Below are 17905 nucleotides of genomic sequence, written 5' to 3'. Positions count from 1 at the left end.
ATACTATGCTTACAATAGACCTAGTCAACAATAGCAGCGACAGTAGTATAATCAACCAGGGCATCGCCCATCGCAGAACCAGACGCATTTACACTAGGAAACCACATGCTTTCTTAAGGGGATGTATGAAACTAAAGGGCAAAAGAAAGAAGACCATCTTACCAACACCCCCCATAGACCCATCTAATGGAATTGCACAATTGTTGCCTAATACAGGACCGGTAGTTAATATGGAGTCAATACTGGTCCAAATCACGGATGCTATGAAGCACCTTATTGCTCCCCTAAATGATAAACTCGAGCAAATAGGTAAAAAGGTGGAAAACCTGGAAAAATTGGGCCTAGCCAAATTAGACATCCTTGAACACTTAGGCCCACAAACTATACAAACTACACAAACCACTCAACCCATCCCAAATGTATCTACCAGGAATAAGGCTATAACAACTGCCCATACTGCATCTAAACCACAGGCTCCATCAGTGAGTAATACAAATCCACCAGCACCTACCTGTAAAACCGTAACTTTACAAAGTAACACCCATAACGGCCCATCTCCTTCCACCTCTCACAGAGCAACTGGGGTGGTGTTTAAGGACTACACCTCAGCAAGCAGGAACCCACCGGCGCGTAGCTACTATAACAATATCATCCCCGCCGTGATCAATCTTCCACCAGAAAGTAGGCCTCTGGTAGCAATCCTTGCTAACGTACCAAAACTCAAACCCTCCCAATTTGAAAACAGTGAAACTCTTAAAAATAAAATTTTACACTGGCTGGTCCACAACTGTGGCTTCCCCTTAAGTGGTGCAGGCCAGATTATTTCAACCCAAAGGGTAGGGTGGGTGGGTCCAAGCAAAAAGGATATAAACGGGGACTGCGTAATTATAAATTACAAAACCACCGAATGGGCGCGTGATTCCATCTTGAACGCACCCATCCCCTCTGACAATGAATATAACACAACCCTGTTCCCTTTGGATTATTTTTATAGAAACCTGGTGGGGTTCAAGACACCCGTGCAGAATTTTAAACATCCTAGAGCAACTAATACTCCTTACCCATCTGCATTGCAGGTACCTGTACAATTAGCCGGCCATCCTTCCCATTCTTTGTACCCCACGACTACTCATGTATTTAATAATCAGCATGTTCCACAACCACCTATGGAATTGTACAGAATGCCTAACCCCAATTATCTTAATTACCACAATACAATTGGGTCTGGAAGTAACATCTATGGACAATTCGCTGTTCCAACATCTAATAGATTCGAGATGTTTAATTTTCTTGATGAAAACGATTGACTGCCAGATACACCTACTGGAGAAAGTGTAATCCATATAAACACCTCTGCTCTAAGTCTAAATAATCCAACCACGATAGCCGACCACAACCGTACATGCCCGCCTAAAATCCCCCCTGCAAATGAACCCTCCATAGAGAACCCCATAATCAGCCCTAACGACATGGCAACGATAGATAACAGCACCTGTACGGTGGTAAACCATCTAGGCGATCAAATGCCATCGACAGCCACAACAGAAATGATTCCATCCCATGTATCCAGGGAAAGTTCACTGAGGGTTATCACATGGAATGTAGCGGGCCTAGCTTCCAAGGTAAACACACCCGTATGGGATGGCTTTCTTAAGCAAGGCTATGACATCATATGCCTCCAAGAAACGTGGGATAGAGCAGAAGTCCATGTTGAGGGATATTCCTCCTTTAGCGTGCTGGCTGTGGCCTCGCAGGCTGGCCGCGCTAAGGGGGGGTTAGTGACCCTGCTATCTACAACATTGACTGAGTTTTGGGTCAGTAGCCATGTAGTCTTGGGAGATTATGCATCCGTTTTGCGCGTGACCCACAGTGGATCTAAAGATCTAATAATCGTGAACTTTTACAATAACATCGCTAGCCACAGCCAGGGGTTGTTCATCTCTGACATCGACCAGGCTGTCGACGCAATGTTATCAAGCTCCCCTAAACCAGCGGTAATCTTGTGGGCCGGAGATTTTAACATCAAAACGTGCTCCTATGCACTTAAGGGGGCTTGTGGCCACAGGGAAGAATACTCTGGAAGGGAAACTACCAGCGTCTTCAACCACTTCCCACATAACATCCTAGGAAGTGCCTTGAATAACCTACTGGCCAAATATGATTTGGAACTTCTTGAATGCAATACGAATGCCAACAATGTTAGATGCCCGACATTCCACGGAAGGAACAGCCATTCATTTATAGATCACATTATTGTCTCCAGCTCTGCAACGTATATAAATGTGTGGGTAATCGAACAAACGGTCAGTGACCACAACAGTGTATCTGTCGAATTACTGGACTGGCCGTCAAAAAGGAACTCTCACGGCCAACCTATCCAGGACATCTCCGTAGGAAGACCAAATGGGATGAGGGTGAAATGGATAAAAGTCGACCCTACCAAAATTGTCACCACCGTGATCATTAATTGCTATGGAGAAGTGGAATACTGTTTATCCCCAACACCATGCCCAGAAATCTTGCTGTCTAAATTTCTAATCATCACACAAACTGTTGAGAAATCATTGACAAGCAAATCAAGGGAGCGAAGAAAAGTTAAGACGGCGTGGTTTGATGATAACTGTGCCCAGTCACTAAAAAGGCTAAAAATCTCATTAGATACAAAACCGAGAGACCACTGCAAGATAAGGGAAGACCGTCACAACTACAAAATCGCCCTGGCTACTCGGAAGAGAGAACTACAGGACGAGGCATGGGTTAAATTAGATCGGGCAGCGGAAACAAAAGATCACAAACTCTTCTGGGACACTGTAAACAGTCCGTACTTAAAGAATGACAACATCCCCGAACTTACCTCGCATGTCAGCTGTCAAGATTGGATTATACATTTTACTGGGATTTTTAACTCTGATTGTTCAGATCCTAATGTTTTAACTGGAATGCCAATTAATTTTAAATGGGAGAAATTATTGTTTACAGTATCTTTAAATGAGGTGCAGGATGCTATAGAGAAAAGTAAGGGGGGGAAAGCCCCGGGCCCAGATGGGGTCCCTGTGGACTTTTTTAAATTTAAGATTGACCTTTGGGCGCCTATTTTAACACGTTACTTCAATGCTGCTATTGTGAATGAACTACCTACCTCATGGGGTCAATCCATTTTGGTGCCTCTTTTTAAAAAAGGTTCAAGGGCTGAAGCACGTAATTATCGTCCAATTTCTCTTTTGGACTCGTCATTAAAAATATTGAGTCGCGTGCTTCTAGGAAGATTAGAGTCCTGGGTTGAGGACAATAAGGTCCTATCACCCATCCAGTACGGGTTCCGTAGGGGTATAGGAACCATGGAGCAGTGTGTGAACCTTGAGCTTATTATCGGCAAGTACATAAGAGCAAAGGAAGGGCATTTGTTCATGTGTTTTGCCGATCTAAGCTCGGCGTTCGACCTAGTGGAACACACACTGCTCTGGCCAACATTACTCGCTATGGGCGCACCCCCCGAAATAATTCACCTGCTGGCCAGAATGTACAGTAGCCTATCAAGCAAAGTTAGATTTGGACCAAATGGCGAGTGTACCCCCTTTTTTAAAATAGGTAGAGGGATTAGGCAAGGGTGCGTTCTCGCACCCTTGCTGTTTTCCCTTTTTATAAACCAGGTCGATCAGTCCCTACAAGAGTCCTATGCAGATGCCCCTATGATAAATGGCAAACAAGTACCCGTCCTCTTATACGCGGACGACGCGGTCCTGATTTCCAGGACCGCGAATGGGCTCCAAAAGTTAATTGACAAATTTAATGTTTTTATTAAAGGCAGAATGCTCAAAATTAATAAGGGTAAGACTATGACTATGACCTGTGGGAAGAAATTAAAGAAAAGTAAGTCATTTTTCCTTGATGGGGATAAACTTGAGGCTGTGCAACATTTCTGTTATTTAGGCATTACATTCTCTGGGGACGGGAGATGGGCAAACGAGCAATCTTGCATAGGCATGAAGATGATTAGAAATACAAACTGCATCTTCAGATTCGCCTCCAAATTAGGGGGGCGTAGAATAAGGGAGATGATTTCCATTTATAACTCCAGGTGCATGTCCTCTGCCCTTTACGGAGCAGGGATATGGGGATATAATTCCCAGATCGCCCTCTCCATTCAGCAGGAAGAAAATAGGTATCTTAAACGCCTATTATGTCTTCCTGCTTCAGCCTCCAACGAAATTACACATAGGGAGCTGGGCATACACCATGCCACAGACTTGATTGCACTACGTCCCCTCTCCCTTTGGCGTTCTATCTGGGCCAATGATGAAACCAAGTTTACCCAGGAATTAATTCTAGACTGTTTTAAACTGGACCAGCACTTAAAAATCCCCTGGCTAAAACACATTTTTCACTGGTATAATTCCCTTTTTGGCCAGGATATTTTTAAAGATACCCCAACAGAATTAGTTTTAACGAAGCGTGACCTTAAAACCACCTACATGGATCATGCTGAAGGGATTAGAATGAAGGGGTACGCTACACAAAGTACCTTCAAACTGTACCTGGAATACAATTTAAATACAGGATTCCCATTATACCTTACATTCGTCAGTATTAACTCCCATCGTTTTGTTTTGGCACGCCTGAGGCTGGGTATAGTCCACCATTTGGTGGCCTTCCCTACTATAAAGAAGCCGGGGTCCTGCCCGTGCCCATGCGATGGGAAATCGAAACAGAGTATCTGCCACTTTTTACTATTTTGCAACTTTTATACTGGTTTTAGAAAATTTTATCTAAAACAATTATTTCTAGAATACAGTACGTATGATATAAGAGCTGCAATGCAATTATTGTTTGACCTGTCGTCCCCTAACATATGTTATCGTGTAGCCACTTATGTTCTTAAATGTATTAGGCACAGGAAATCAATTATCATATGATCTCCGTTGGAAAAGACACCTATGATTAATTGTGAGCTACTGTCAAACCTTATGCATTTCTCTTATACGTGACCTTTGGTTTTTATCATGATTTTAGACCTTGTATCGACTGCTCCTCTGGCCTGTACCCCTCTGGACTTATACCTTTTTAAATTTCTTGTATATATTTGTTGATGAATATGTAATAGACTTTTACAGTTAATGCACTTTAGTTACTCTGGCATATTTTTGCACATATTATTGCACTTTATGCCCAGTTCAGGCCTTTCTTTGATTGTATACAATTGCTGCTAAAATACGTGAGAGAAGTTGTAGACATTGCACTTTAGTTATCCCTTGCACAATTTGCACACACTACTGCACTTTATGCTCAGTCTAAGCCTTCCCTTGACTGGTACTACCTTATTTAGCAAGTTTTGCACTACACTTTAAAAATTGCTGCTAAATATAAACGTCCCCCTTTTTTTGCATTTTTTGCACATGTTATTGCACTTTAGGCCTGGAATAGGTCTCTTGTTTAAGTACCACCTATTTGCATGTTGTACCAAATGTTAAAAAATGGCTGCTATTTACAAGTGATTACCCCATGGTACATTGATGTGATATGTTTTGCATTAATTTGCTGATTGTCGCTAAGTGCTATGTCCAATCCTTGCTTATTTTGCACACATTACTGCACTTTTCGCCCTGTATAGGTCTCTTATTTAGTATTATTCCTCCCGGCATGCCTTGCATAAAACGTGTAAACTGACGCTATATTTAGTGATTATTTTCTCTTTTAGATTTTATCTTGATTGCCTGCACTAATGCAATTGTTTTAGTAGTTTCATCATTCTTTATAAAAGTGACTTCAATTGTATTTATGAATGTTGCTATATGGTTGTATCTATACAAACCGAATAAAGCATTTTGAAACGAAACGAGTCCCTTGCTCACTGCTCCATCAGGATTCAAGCAAGCCGGGCCGACGAGGCTGAAATGCCAGAAACCGGTCCCCGGTAGCTTGTATCCTTTCTGGTGAAGAATTGGCTTGGTAGTTTGGTCTGCCCTGTTCCCATGATGCACTGGGCCAGGGACAGACTAATTTGCATATAGCCAGGTTCTGAGCTGGGATGGGGCAGTGAGCTAAATAACGGTGATGGATCAAGCCCTGATCTTTGGACTGGGTAAGAGTGGTCTGCTTAATTCAGACACTCTGTTCATCACCACCCCCTTTTCTGAATCGTTTTTGGCCACTATAGGTGTGGCAGGGTATACTTAGACATGAGTCCCTTGCTCTCTGCTCCATCAGGATTCAAGCAAGCCGGGCCGACGAGGCTGAAATGCCAGAAACCGGTCCCCGGTAGCTTGTATCCTTTCTGGTGAAGAATTGGCTTGGTAGTTTGGTCTGTCCTGTTCCCATGATGCACTGGGCCAGGGACAGACTAATTTGCATATAGCCAGGTTCTGAGCTGGGATGGGGCAGTGAGCTAAATAACGGTGATGGATCAAGCCCTGATCTTTGGACTGGGTAAGAGTGGTCTGCTTAATTCAGACACTCTGTTCATCACCACCCCCTTTTCTGAATCGTTTTTGGCCACTATAGGTGTGGCAGGGTATACTCAGACATGAGTCCCTTGCTCACTGCTCCATCGGGATTCAAGCAAGCCGGGCCGACGAGGCTGAAATGCCAGAAACCGGTCCCCGGTAGCTTGTATCCTTTCTGGTGAAGAATTGGCTTGGTAGTTTGGTCTGCCCTGTTCCCATGATGCACTGGGCCAGGGACAGACTAATGTGCATATAGCCAGGTTCTGAGCTGGGATGGGGCAGTGAGCTAAATAACGGTGATGGATCAAGCCCTGATCTTTGGACTGGGTAAGAGTGGTCTGCTTAATTCAGACACTCTGTTCATCACCACCCCCTTTTCTGAATCGTTTTTGGCCATTATAGGTGTGGCAGGGTATACTCAGACATGAGTCCCTTGCTCACTGCTCCATCAGGATTCAAGCAAGCCGGGCCGACGAGGCTGAAATGCCAGAAACCGGTCCCCGGTAGCTTGTATCCTTTCTGGTGAAGAATTGGCTTGGTAGTTTGGTCTGCCCTGTTCCCATGATGCACTGGGCCAGGGACAGACTAATTTGCATATAGCCAGGTTCTGAGCTGGGATGGGGCAGTGAGCTAAATAACGGTGATGGATCAAGCCCTGATCTTTGGACTGGGTAAGAGTGGTCTTCTTAATTCAGACACTCTGTTCATCACCACCGCCTTTTCTGAATCGTTTTTGGCCACTATAGGTGTGGCAGGGTATACTTAGACATGAGTCCCTTGCTCACTGCTCCATCAGGATTCAAGCAAGCCGGGCCGACGAGGCTGAAATGCCAGAAACCGGTACCCGGTAGCTTGTATCCTTTCTGGTGAAGAATTGGCTTGGTAGTTTGGTCTGCCCTGTTCCCATGATGCACTGGGCCAGGGACAGACTAATTTGCATATAGCCAGGTTCTGAGCTGGGATGGGGCAGTGAGCTAAATAACGGTGATGGATCAAGCCCTGATCTTTGGACTGGGTAAGAGTGGTCTGCTTAATTCAGACACTCTGTTCATCACCACCCCCTTTTCTGAATCGTTTTTGGCCACTATAGGTGTGGCAGGGTATACTCAGACATGAGTCCCTTGCTCACTGCTCCATCAGGATTCAAGCAAGCCGGGCCGACGAGGCTGAAATGCCAGAAACCGGTCCCCGGTAGCTTGTATCCTTTCTGGTGAAGAATTGGCTTGGTAGTTTGGTCTGCCCTGTTCCCATGATGCACTGGGCCAGGGACAGACTAATTTGCATATAGCCAGGTTCTGAGCTGGGATGGGCAGTGAGCTAAATAACGGTGATGGATCAAGCCCTGATCTTTGGACTGGGTAAGAGTGGTCTGCTTAATTCAGACACTCTGTTCATCACCATCCCCTTTTCTGAATCGTTTTTGGCCACTATAGGTGTGGCAGGGTATACTCAGACATGAGTCCCTTGCTCACTGCTCCATCAGGATTCAAGCAAGCCGGGCCGACGAGGCTGAAATGCCAGAAACCGGTCGCCGGTAGCTTGTATCCTTTCTGGTGAAGAATTGGCTTGGTAGTTTGGTCTGCCCTGTTCCCATGATGCACTAGGCCAGGGACAGACTAATTTGCATATAGCCAGGTTCTGAGCTGGGATGGGGCAGTGAGCTAAATAACGGTGATGGATCAACCCCTGATCTTTGGACTGGGTTAGAGTGGTCTGCTTAATTCAGACACTCTGTTCATCACCACCCCCTTTTCTGAATTGTTTTTGGCCACTATAGGTGTGGCAGGGTATACTCAGACATGAGTCCCTTGCTCACTGCTCCATCAGGATTCAAGCAAGCCGGGCCGACGAGGCTGAAATGCCAGAAACCGGTCCCTGGTAGCTTGTATCCTTTCTGGTGAAGAATTGGCTTGGTAGTTTGGTCTGCCCTGTTCCCATGATGCACTGGGCCAGGGACAGACTAATTTGCATATAGCCAGGTTCTGAGCTGGGATGGGGCAGTGAGCTAAATAACGGTGATGGATCAAGCCCTGATCTTTGGACTGGGTAAGAGTGGTCTGCTTAATTCAGACACTCTGTTCATCACCACCCCCTTTTCTGAATCGTTTTTGGCCACTAAAGGTGTGGCAGGGTATACTCAGACATGAGTCCCTTGCTCACTGCTCCATCAGGATTCAAGCAAGCCGGGCCGACGAGGCTGAAATGCCAGAAACCGGTCCCCGGTAGCTTGTATCCTTTCTGGTGAAGAATTGGCTTGGTAGTTTGGTCTGCCCTGTTCCCATGATGCACTGGGCCAGGGACAGACTAATTTGCATATAGCCAGGTTCTGAGCTGGGATGGGGCAGTGAGCTAAATAACGGTGATGGATCAAGCCCTGATCTTTGGACTGGGTAAGAGTGGTCTGCTTAATTCAGACACTCTGTTCATCACCACCCCCTTTTCTGAATCGTTTTTGGCCACTATAGGTGTGGCAGGGTATACTCAGACATGAGTCCCTTGCTCACTGCTCCATCAGGATTCAAGCAAGCCGGGCCGACGAGGCTGAAATGCCAGAAACCGGTCCCCGGTAGCTTGTATCCTTTCTGGTGAAGAATTGGCTTGGTAGTTTGGTCTGCCCTGTTCCCATGATGCACTGGGCCAGGGACAGACTAATTTGCATATAGCCAGGTTCTGAGCTGGGATGGGGCAGTGAGCTAAATAACGGTGATGGATCAAGCCCTGATCTTTGGACTGGGTAAGAGTGGTCTGCTTAATTCAGACACTCTGTTCATCACCACCCCCTTTTCTGAATCGTTTTTGGCCACTATAGGTGTGGCAGGGTATACTCAGACATGAGTCCCTTGCTCACTGCTCCATCAGGATTCAAGCAAGCCGGGCCGACGAGGCTGAAATGCCAGAAACCGGTCCCCGGTAGCTTGTATCCTTTCTGGTGAAGAATTGGCTTGGTAGTTTGGTCTGCCCTGTTCCCATGATGCACTAGGCCAGGGACAGACTAATTTGCATATAGCCAGGTTCTGAGCTGGGATGGGGCAGTGAGCTAAATAACGGTGATGGATCAACCCCTGATCTTTGGACTGGGTTAGAGTGGTCTGCTTAATTCAGACACTCTGTTCATCACCACCCCCTTTTCTGAATTGTTTTTGGCCACTATAGGTGTGGCAGGGTATACTCAGACATGAGTCCCTTGCTCACTGCTCCATCAGGATTCAAGCAAGCCGGGCCGACGAGGCTGAAATGCCAGAAACCGGTCCCCGGTAGCTTGTATCCTTTCTGGTGAAGAATTGGCGTGGTAGTTTGGTCTGCCCTGTTCCCATGATGCACTGGGCCAGGGACAGACTAATTTGCATATAGCCAGGTTCTGAGCTGGGATGGGGCAGTGAGCTAAATAACGGTGATGGATCAAGCCCTGATCTTTGGACTGGGTAAGAGTGGTCTGCTTAATTCAGACACTCTGTTCATCACCACCCCCTTTTCTGAATCGTTTTTGGCCACTATAGGTGTGGCAGGGTATACTCAGACATGAGTCCCTTGCTCACTGCTCCATCAGGATTCAAGCAAGCCGGGCCGACGAGGCTGAAATGCCAGAAACCGGTCCCCGGTAGCTTGTATCCTTTCTGGTGAAGAATTGGCTTGGTAGTTTGGTCTGCCCTGTTCCCATGATGCACTGGGCCAGGGACAGACTAATTTGCATGTAGCCAGGTTCTGAGCTGGGATGGGGCAGTGAGCTAAATAACGGTGATGGATCAAGCCCTGATCTTTGGACTGGGTAAGAGTGGTCTGCTTAATTCAGACACTCTGTTCATCACCACCCCCTTTTCTGAATCGTTTTTGGCCACTATAGGTGTGGCAGGGTATACTCAGACATGAGTCCCTTGCTCACTGCTCCATCAGGATTCAAGCAAGCCGGGCCGACGAGGCTGAAATGCCAGAAACCGGTCCCCGGTAGCTTGTATCCTTTCTGGTGAAGAATTGGCTTGGTAGTTTGGTCTGCCCTGTTCCCATGATGCACTAGGCCAGGGACAGACTAATTTGCATATAGCCAGGTTCTGAGCTGGGATGGGGCAGTGAGCTAAATAACGGTGATGGATCAACCCCTGATCTTTGGACTGGGTTAGAGTGGTCTGCTTAATTCAGACACTCTGTTCATCACCACCCCCTTTTCTGAATTGTTTTTGGCCACTATAGGTGTGGCAGGGTATACTCAGACATGAGTCCCTTGCTCACTGCTCCATCAGGATTCAAGCAAGCCGGGCCGACGAGGCTGAAATGCCAGAAACCGGTCCCCGGTAGCTTGTATCCTTTCTGGTGAAGAATTGGCTTGGTAGTTTGGTCTGCCCTGTTCCCATGATGCACTGGGCCAGGGACAGACTAATTTGCATATAGCCAGGTTCTGAGCTGGGATGGGGCAGTGAGCTAAATAACGGTGATGGATCAAGCCCTGATCTTTGGACTGGGTAAGAGTGGTCTGCTTAATTCAGACACTCTGTTCATCACCACCCCCTTTTCTGAATCGTTTTTGGCCACTAAAGGTGTGGCAGGGTATACTCAGACATGAGTCCCTTGCTCACTGCTCCATCAGGATTCAAGCAAGCCGGGCCGACGAGGCTGAAATGCCAGAAACCGGTCCCCGGTAGCTTGTATCCTTTCTGGTGAAGAATTGGCTTGGTAGTTTGGTCTGCCCTGTTCCCATGATGCACTGGGCCAGGGACAGACTAATTTGCATGTAGCCAGGTTCTGAGCTGGGATGGGGCAGTGAGCTAAATAACGGTGATGGATCAAGCCCTGATCTTTGGACTGGGTAAGAGTGGTCTGCTTAATTCAGACACTCTGTTCATCACCACCCCCTTTTCTGAATCGTTTTTGGCCACTATAGGTGTGGCAGGGTATACTCAGACATGAGTCCCTTGCTCACTGCTCCATCAGGATTCAAGCAAGCCGGGCCGACGAGGCTGAAATGCCAGAAACCGGTCCCCGGTAGCTTGTATCCTTTCTGGTGAAGAATTGGCTTGGTAGTTTGGTCTGCCCTGTTCCCATGATGCACTGGGCCAGGGACAGACTAATTTGCATGTAGACAGGTTCTGAGCTGGGATGGGGCAGTGAGCTAAATAACGGTGATGGATCAAGCCCTGATCTTTGGACTGGGTAAGAGTGGTCTGCTTAATTCAGACACTCTGTTCATCACCACCCCCTTTTCTGAATCGTTTTTGGCCACTATAGGTGTGGCAGGGTATACGCAGACATGAGTCCCTTGCTCACTGCTCCATGAGGATTCAAGCAAGCCGGGCCGACGAGGCTGAAATGCCAGAAACCGGTCCCCGGTAGCTTGTATCCTTTCTGGTGAAGAATTGGCTTGGTAGTTTGGTCTGCCCTGTTCCCATGATGCACTGGGCCAGGGACACACTAATTTGCATATAGCCAGGTTCTGAGCTGGGATGGGGCAGTGAGCTAAATAACGGTGATGGATCAAGCCCTGATCTTTTGACTGGGTAAGAGTGGTCTGCTTAATTCAGACACTCTGTTCATCACCACCCCCTTTTCTGAAGGGATTTTGTGTACAGCAACTGCACCCATGCACAGAATTTGGGCCGAATCCCAGGTGGTGGAGGACTGCGAAGAGGAAGGGCCACTCGATGACGCCGAATGCCATATGCGCATATAGGGACAGAATGACCGCATCCTCCTAGATCGTAGGCCTGCGTGCCATGACACTATGTAGTCTTCCTAGATTAAGTACTGTGTTGCGGTTCTGCATGAATCCAGATTGGTCCGGTTGATCAATGTTGTGAGATACGGCTGCAGCCTCATGGCCTGCGCCTTAGCAAGTATTTTGGCTTCCATATTTATCAAGGAAATCGACCTGTAAGACATGCATTCATGTGGCGGTGTGTCTGGCTTATATATTGCAACTATTGTCGCTAGTCGCTGATCCCCCTTCTCAAGGCTATCTTCATACACGCTGGTGTGGTATGAGCTGAGTTGCTGCTTTCTTGCAGAATTCTACAGGGATACCATTGAGTCCTAGAGCTTTCCCCGTATGCAACGCGCCAACTGCTAGTGCGAGCTCGTCTGGAGTCAAATCTGCTTCCAGAGCTTGAGTCGCATCAGGAGTCAGTTTGGAAATCTGTATGTCCTTGAGAAAGGCCAGATTTTCTACTATTGTGTTGTGGCCATAGGCGTGTATACCTTTTTGTAATGGGCTGTGTTAGACCTGGCATCTTTGGCGTGGTTTCCCCTGTCTTTTTGCCTCTGCCTCCTGTATTTTTGACGCTGTGCTGGATTTTGTTTTTGCTGGTTTAGATGCTTTGTGCACTTTGCCACTGCTGATCAAGGCAGAACTGGCGTTTGTCATTGAGGATTTGTATTCATACATAGTTTGAGTGCCCCATAAAGAGCAACATCAGGAAGGATGAGTTGCAGAGAATCTTGAAGGCCCGGTGGGAGGCGCAAGAAGAATGATGCAAGTGGAAGGGAGGGGTTTCAGCCCCACGAATTGCCAGTGGGCAGTCCAGGCTTAAGGCCTGGCAGTAACCATTCCAGCTGGAGTCTGACCCCAGAGAAAATAGAAGAGAACCAAAGAGTGAGAGATCATGTAATTGAAATCATGAGAATGAAAATGAAGCAATTGGAAGTAGAGAAAGTAAAGGTGGCAGAGGAGACCAAGAATGCTCGTGCCCTGGAGGAGAAGAAATAGCTTTTGGCTCATGAGTTGAGCATGAGAGAACTGGATATCAAGGCCAAGCAGTTGGATGCCAGTTCAAATGGTGGCAGCGCACAGCCAGTTCCAGGGGGTGAAGTATATATTTGGTACAGAATTATAATAGGAGGGAGGATATCTATGCCTGGTTTACTTCTTATGAAATTGCATTGAGAATGAATGGTGTGCCTGAACAGCATTGGGGGGGGGGGCTGTGGAAACATTTGGGGCTTCTGGGAGGAGTTCTCTAGAGCCCTGAGAGTTAGCAGGTACCATGACCTACCCCATTATGAAGGAGGCCTCATGTCTCAGGTATGGACTTACTCCAGAGCAGTACAGACTGCAGTTTAGGAACTTTAAGAAAAGAGAGTCTGAGACTTGGATGAAGTGTTTGAATTTGTACTCGAGTGCATTGGAAAGTTGGATGAAGGGCAGCAAAGTAACTGATTATAAGGGGTTGTTGCATTTAATTAGTTAGGAGCACTTGAGTATCTTTTGTGTTCCAGAGTTGCGCCCGCATCTTCTAGACAGCAAGCTGACAGACCCCATTGAGCTTGCTAAAGAGGCGGACCGCTGGACTAGTACCCGGGTCCAAAGAGGAATTGTGGGTACCACAGCCAAAGGTGGGCAGGGTCTCCAGCAGAAGAGTGGGGGGACAAGGGTAACCAAAAGGAGTTCTCTCAAGGGCCCCAAAGTTGTTCCCAGGGAAAGGAGTCCCAACCCCCAAACCCAAACAGCCCTCGCCCCCTAGGTTCAGAAAGGATAACAGAGGTCCCTGTAGCAATGTGCTTACTTACTTTTCATATGTTATTTATATATATCTTAGTGCTGTTCCTCTAAGCATGTCCTCATGCTCTTTCTTGTTGTTGTATGAGCAGCTCCATGGTAATGGAATACTGTGTAATGAGCCAGTTGCAGCTGACTGCCTTACCTGATGAATGGGATCTTATTACACTCTACAATAAATCTTAAACTACTTTGAACTGCATTCAAATTCTTCATTTTATTCAACTTGACTTTACACTGGCGACAAGCATGGGATGCACCTAAACCTTTTAAAAAGAGAGAACTAAAAAAAGAGATCTCAACATCAACCATCTCTACGTTCTGGAAGGACAAACAACTTTTTAGCAGTGAAATTCAACTTGACTTGCAAGTTGTATTTTTATTTAATTTAAGGAGTCTTAAGCTTCACCACAAATCTCACCTTTATTTTCTTTATGGCTGAGAGATTTCGATGTGGGCTTAACTCACCCATAATGATTTGTTGGGACCTATATAGTTATTTAACTTGCTCACAAATTAAGGGTGGATAACTCCTTAATTCTGTACCGCTTCAAAGAAGCCTTATCTTGCAGAAGCAGACTGTTTTAAAGAAGCCTCATTTTAAAGAAGCCTCTGGAAGGTATGTAATGCTCCTGATTTGTAAGGCTTTGTAAAACTGTCCCTCAACAGAACTGTTTGATCATACTTATCATATTTTAATGACATTATTTTTCTCTGGAATGTCTGGATCACTCTCAGAGTGTTTTGAGCTTGCGTTGAGCTAATGAGGATTTATTGATCTTGCTACGATATTTCTCAGATTGGATTGTCTTACTTTACTTCCTGCACAAACCTAGCAACTACAGTCTCCTCTCAAAGTTTTTTTTAGTGTTTGAGCGACCTTAGTAAAAGTTACGATATTTTTTCCAACTTTATCTTACTGGTGTCTTCGTCAGTGCTGACAGCTGTTTCAAACGGTTTGGTTGACATTTGAAGAAGCATTTCACCGCGTGTAGTATACATTTGAAAAAAGCATCTCACCGAACGTCTCACATGCAGGCACTGAAGGAGGCGTCGTCTACTAAGAACCTTCACAAACTCCAATCTTCTATGAGCGACAGCACAATTGAAACACTTTCGCTCTGGACTATAATTCTAAAGTGGAGCCTCTGGAGTACCCGTACTACGTCACGACGCTGCCTCACATTAACGTGGCAGCCATTTTCCTGTCATCTGTTCGAGATTTGCCGATCTTCATAATTCTTGTAAATGAACAAAGTTAATACCTTTACTTACTCGAATAACCTTAAAAAAATAAACTTAAAGTTATTTAATACCTATTTTCTTAAACTTAAGTTAAGTTCTTGGAGAAAATAATATTTGTTTTTTCAGCATGCTCAACAAGAGATACAGTTTGAAGGAGAAATATTTTGTGACATACAGTAAGTAGTGTTTCTTTTAGTTCTTCAAACAACTTAACCAGGACAATCAAGTGATTTTATTAATCTGCAGAATTATAATATTTATGAGGATTACAAGGTTACACTTTACCTTAATTTCTCTGATCTTGTGAGTCAATATTTCAAATTGTTTATTGTATGTCATCTACTGACTCTTAACTTGCTGGAAGGTATTTCAATTATTCAAGTGTGTGGGATAATTTGATTCCCTTCCAACACCTTGCACTATTAAAGGATAACAGCAATGCAGAATGTAGCCACTCCCCCATTTTTCCTGTCAAGCCCTGGTGATCCACCCATCAAGTGGCAAAAGTGAAAAAAGGTGTTCAAACATTATGCCAAGGTTTGTCGGACGAATCTTAGTGCAGAAAGGCATACTGCACTGTTACTAAACTTTTTAGGGTCGGAAGGCCAAGTGGTCTTTGATCACTTACCTGACATAGATGATATAAGCCTTAATGAATATGAAATTTACATATTAAAATTAGATAGGTACTATCTCCGTAAAGCTAGCACAATACTTGAGCGCTATCATTTTGGTCGGCGAAATCATTATGAAGGAGAATCGGTGGAGAATTACATCACTGCGCTCAGAAAATTAGTATCATCATTTAAGTTTGGTGCACTTTTAGAAGAGAGGATAAGAAACGAATTATGTTGGGATGTAATGTACAAAAGGTATGGGATGATATATGGCAGAAGGATGAGCCCTCACTTAATGAAGTCTTAACCATAGCAAAACAAATTCTGTTAAATGTGTTGAGGTAATTTCTAAACAAGAGAACACGAATGTGAATGTTCAGGAGGTTAAGGTACATTCAAAAGGGAAGATATTCATTAAGGAGAAAAGTGATAAAAGAAATTCAAAAGAGGGTTCAGAAAAAAGATCTGGTTTAAATTTCAAGGGTATTGAATCACAATTCCAATGTTTCAGTTGTGGTAATCTAAACCATTTTGCCAATGATAAAACATGCCTTGCTTTAAATGCCAAGTGTGACAATTGTAAAAAAATTGGTCACTTTATTTCCTCTTGTAAAATCAAAAGAGGAAAGAGCAAGGTTAATATGGTACACAAGTGCAAAGAGAATGAAAGTGATTCAATTTCTGATATCGATTGCGGACAAATTGTTTCCCAGGTTGTCAGTGATAATAAGAAAGGTCCTTTTGATTAAATTTTGGTGGACCATAATGCTACCTGTGTCCTTTTTGATTCAGGAGCTAAAATAACTATTGTTTCAAAAGAGTTTTTTAGTCTCCACTTGAAGGACAAGATAAAGTTGCTAAAAGCAGACATTAATCCATATGCTTATGGTTGCGAACCAATAAAGCTCATGGGTTATTTTGTGGGATTAATAGAGTTCAAAGGGAGGTACGAATCTGGGAAGATATATGTGTCTCATAAAGGGGATAGCATTTTGAGCTGGCTACACCAGAGAGATTTAGGGTTCATGCCTGATCCTAATAGTGATCCTCCAAACCTTTTAAAAGAAAACTTTGTTGTCAGAGATGCCTGTTCTCAAGTTGGTGATGAGGGTTTCATTGAGGAGTTGAAGAACTCTTTTTCTAAAGTCTTCAGAAGTGATTTAGGATGTTTAACTAATTATACTCATAAGATAAAATTGAAATCTGGTGCAGTTCCATTTGCCAGCAAGGGCAGAGGAGTTCCCTTAGCTGTAAGAGAAGAAATGAAAACACAATTAGAGAAGTTAAAAGTGGAAGGCATTATAGAAGAAGTGGAAGGGACACAATGGGTGGCTCCGGTTGTAGCTGCACGAAAATCTGATGGTTCTCTTTGGCTCTGCATTGACCTTCGAGAGCTTATTATAGTTGACAGATATCCTTTGCCAAAATCTCAGACATGCTTATGCTGCTAAAAGGGGCTCAGAATTTCTCCACTGTTGATTTAAAATTGGCGTATCATCAAATTATGTTAGACGAAGAGTCAAAAGATTACACTTCGTTTATTACACCCTTTGGAACATTTAGGTGTGTGCGATTACCCTTTGGGTTGGTATCCGCAGCCTCAGTCTTTCAGAGAGCCTTGGAAAAGGTACTTAAGGGTCAAAAAGGGGTGAAAATTTATCAGTACGATGTGCTGATTTATGGAAAAGATTATGAAGAACATGATTCAAGGGTCAGAGAGGTATTAAGTAAATTTAGTTGTCATAACCTCACTGTCAGGATGGATACATGTAAATTCAGGAAGACTTCCATTGATTACCTAGGGCATGCCATATCAGAAAATGGAATTGAACCAAAACATGATTTAGTGGAGTCTATTGAGAAATTGGCATCACCAAGAAATAAAGAAGACCTCATGAAATTCTTAGGGATGGCGGAATACTATAGTAAGTTTGTTAAGTGTTTTGCTGGACAAGGCATTAATATGCATACACTCTTGTGCAAGGGAGTTGATTTTTTGTGGAAAGAAAAATGTGATGATGAGTTTGTTAGGATTAAGGCTCTCGTCAAGGATACACCCAAGCAAAGGAGTTTCGATCCTGAAGGGAAGACTTTCCTTACAACAGACGCAAGTATGAAAGGGT

Source organism: Lissotriton helveticus, chromosome 6 (assembly GCF_964261635.1).
Source record: "Lissotriton helveticus chromosome 6, aLisHel1.1, whole genome shotgun sequence".
Taxonomy (NCBI): Eukaryota; Metazoa; Chordata; class Amphibia; order Caudata; family Salamandridae; genus Lissotriton; species Lissotriton helveticus.
The sequence above is the reverse complement of the archived record's forward strand: the minus strand, read 5'-3'. Positions refer to the sequence as shown.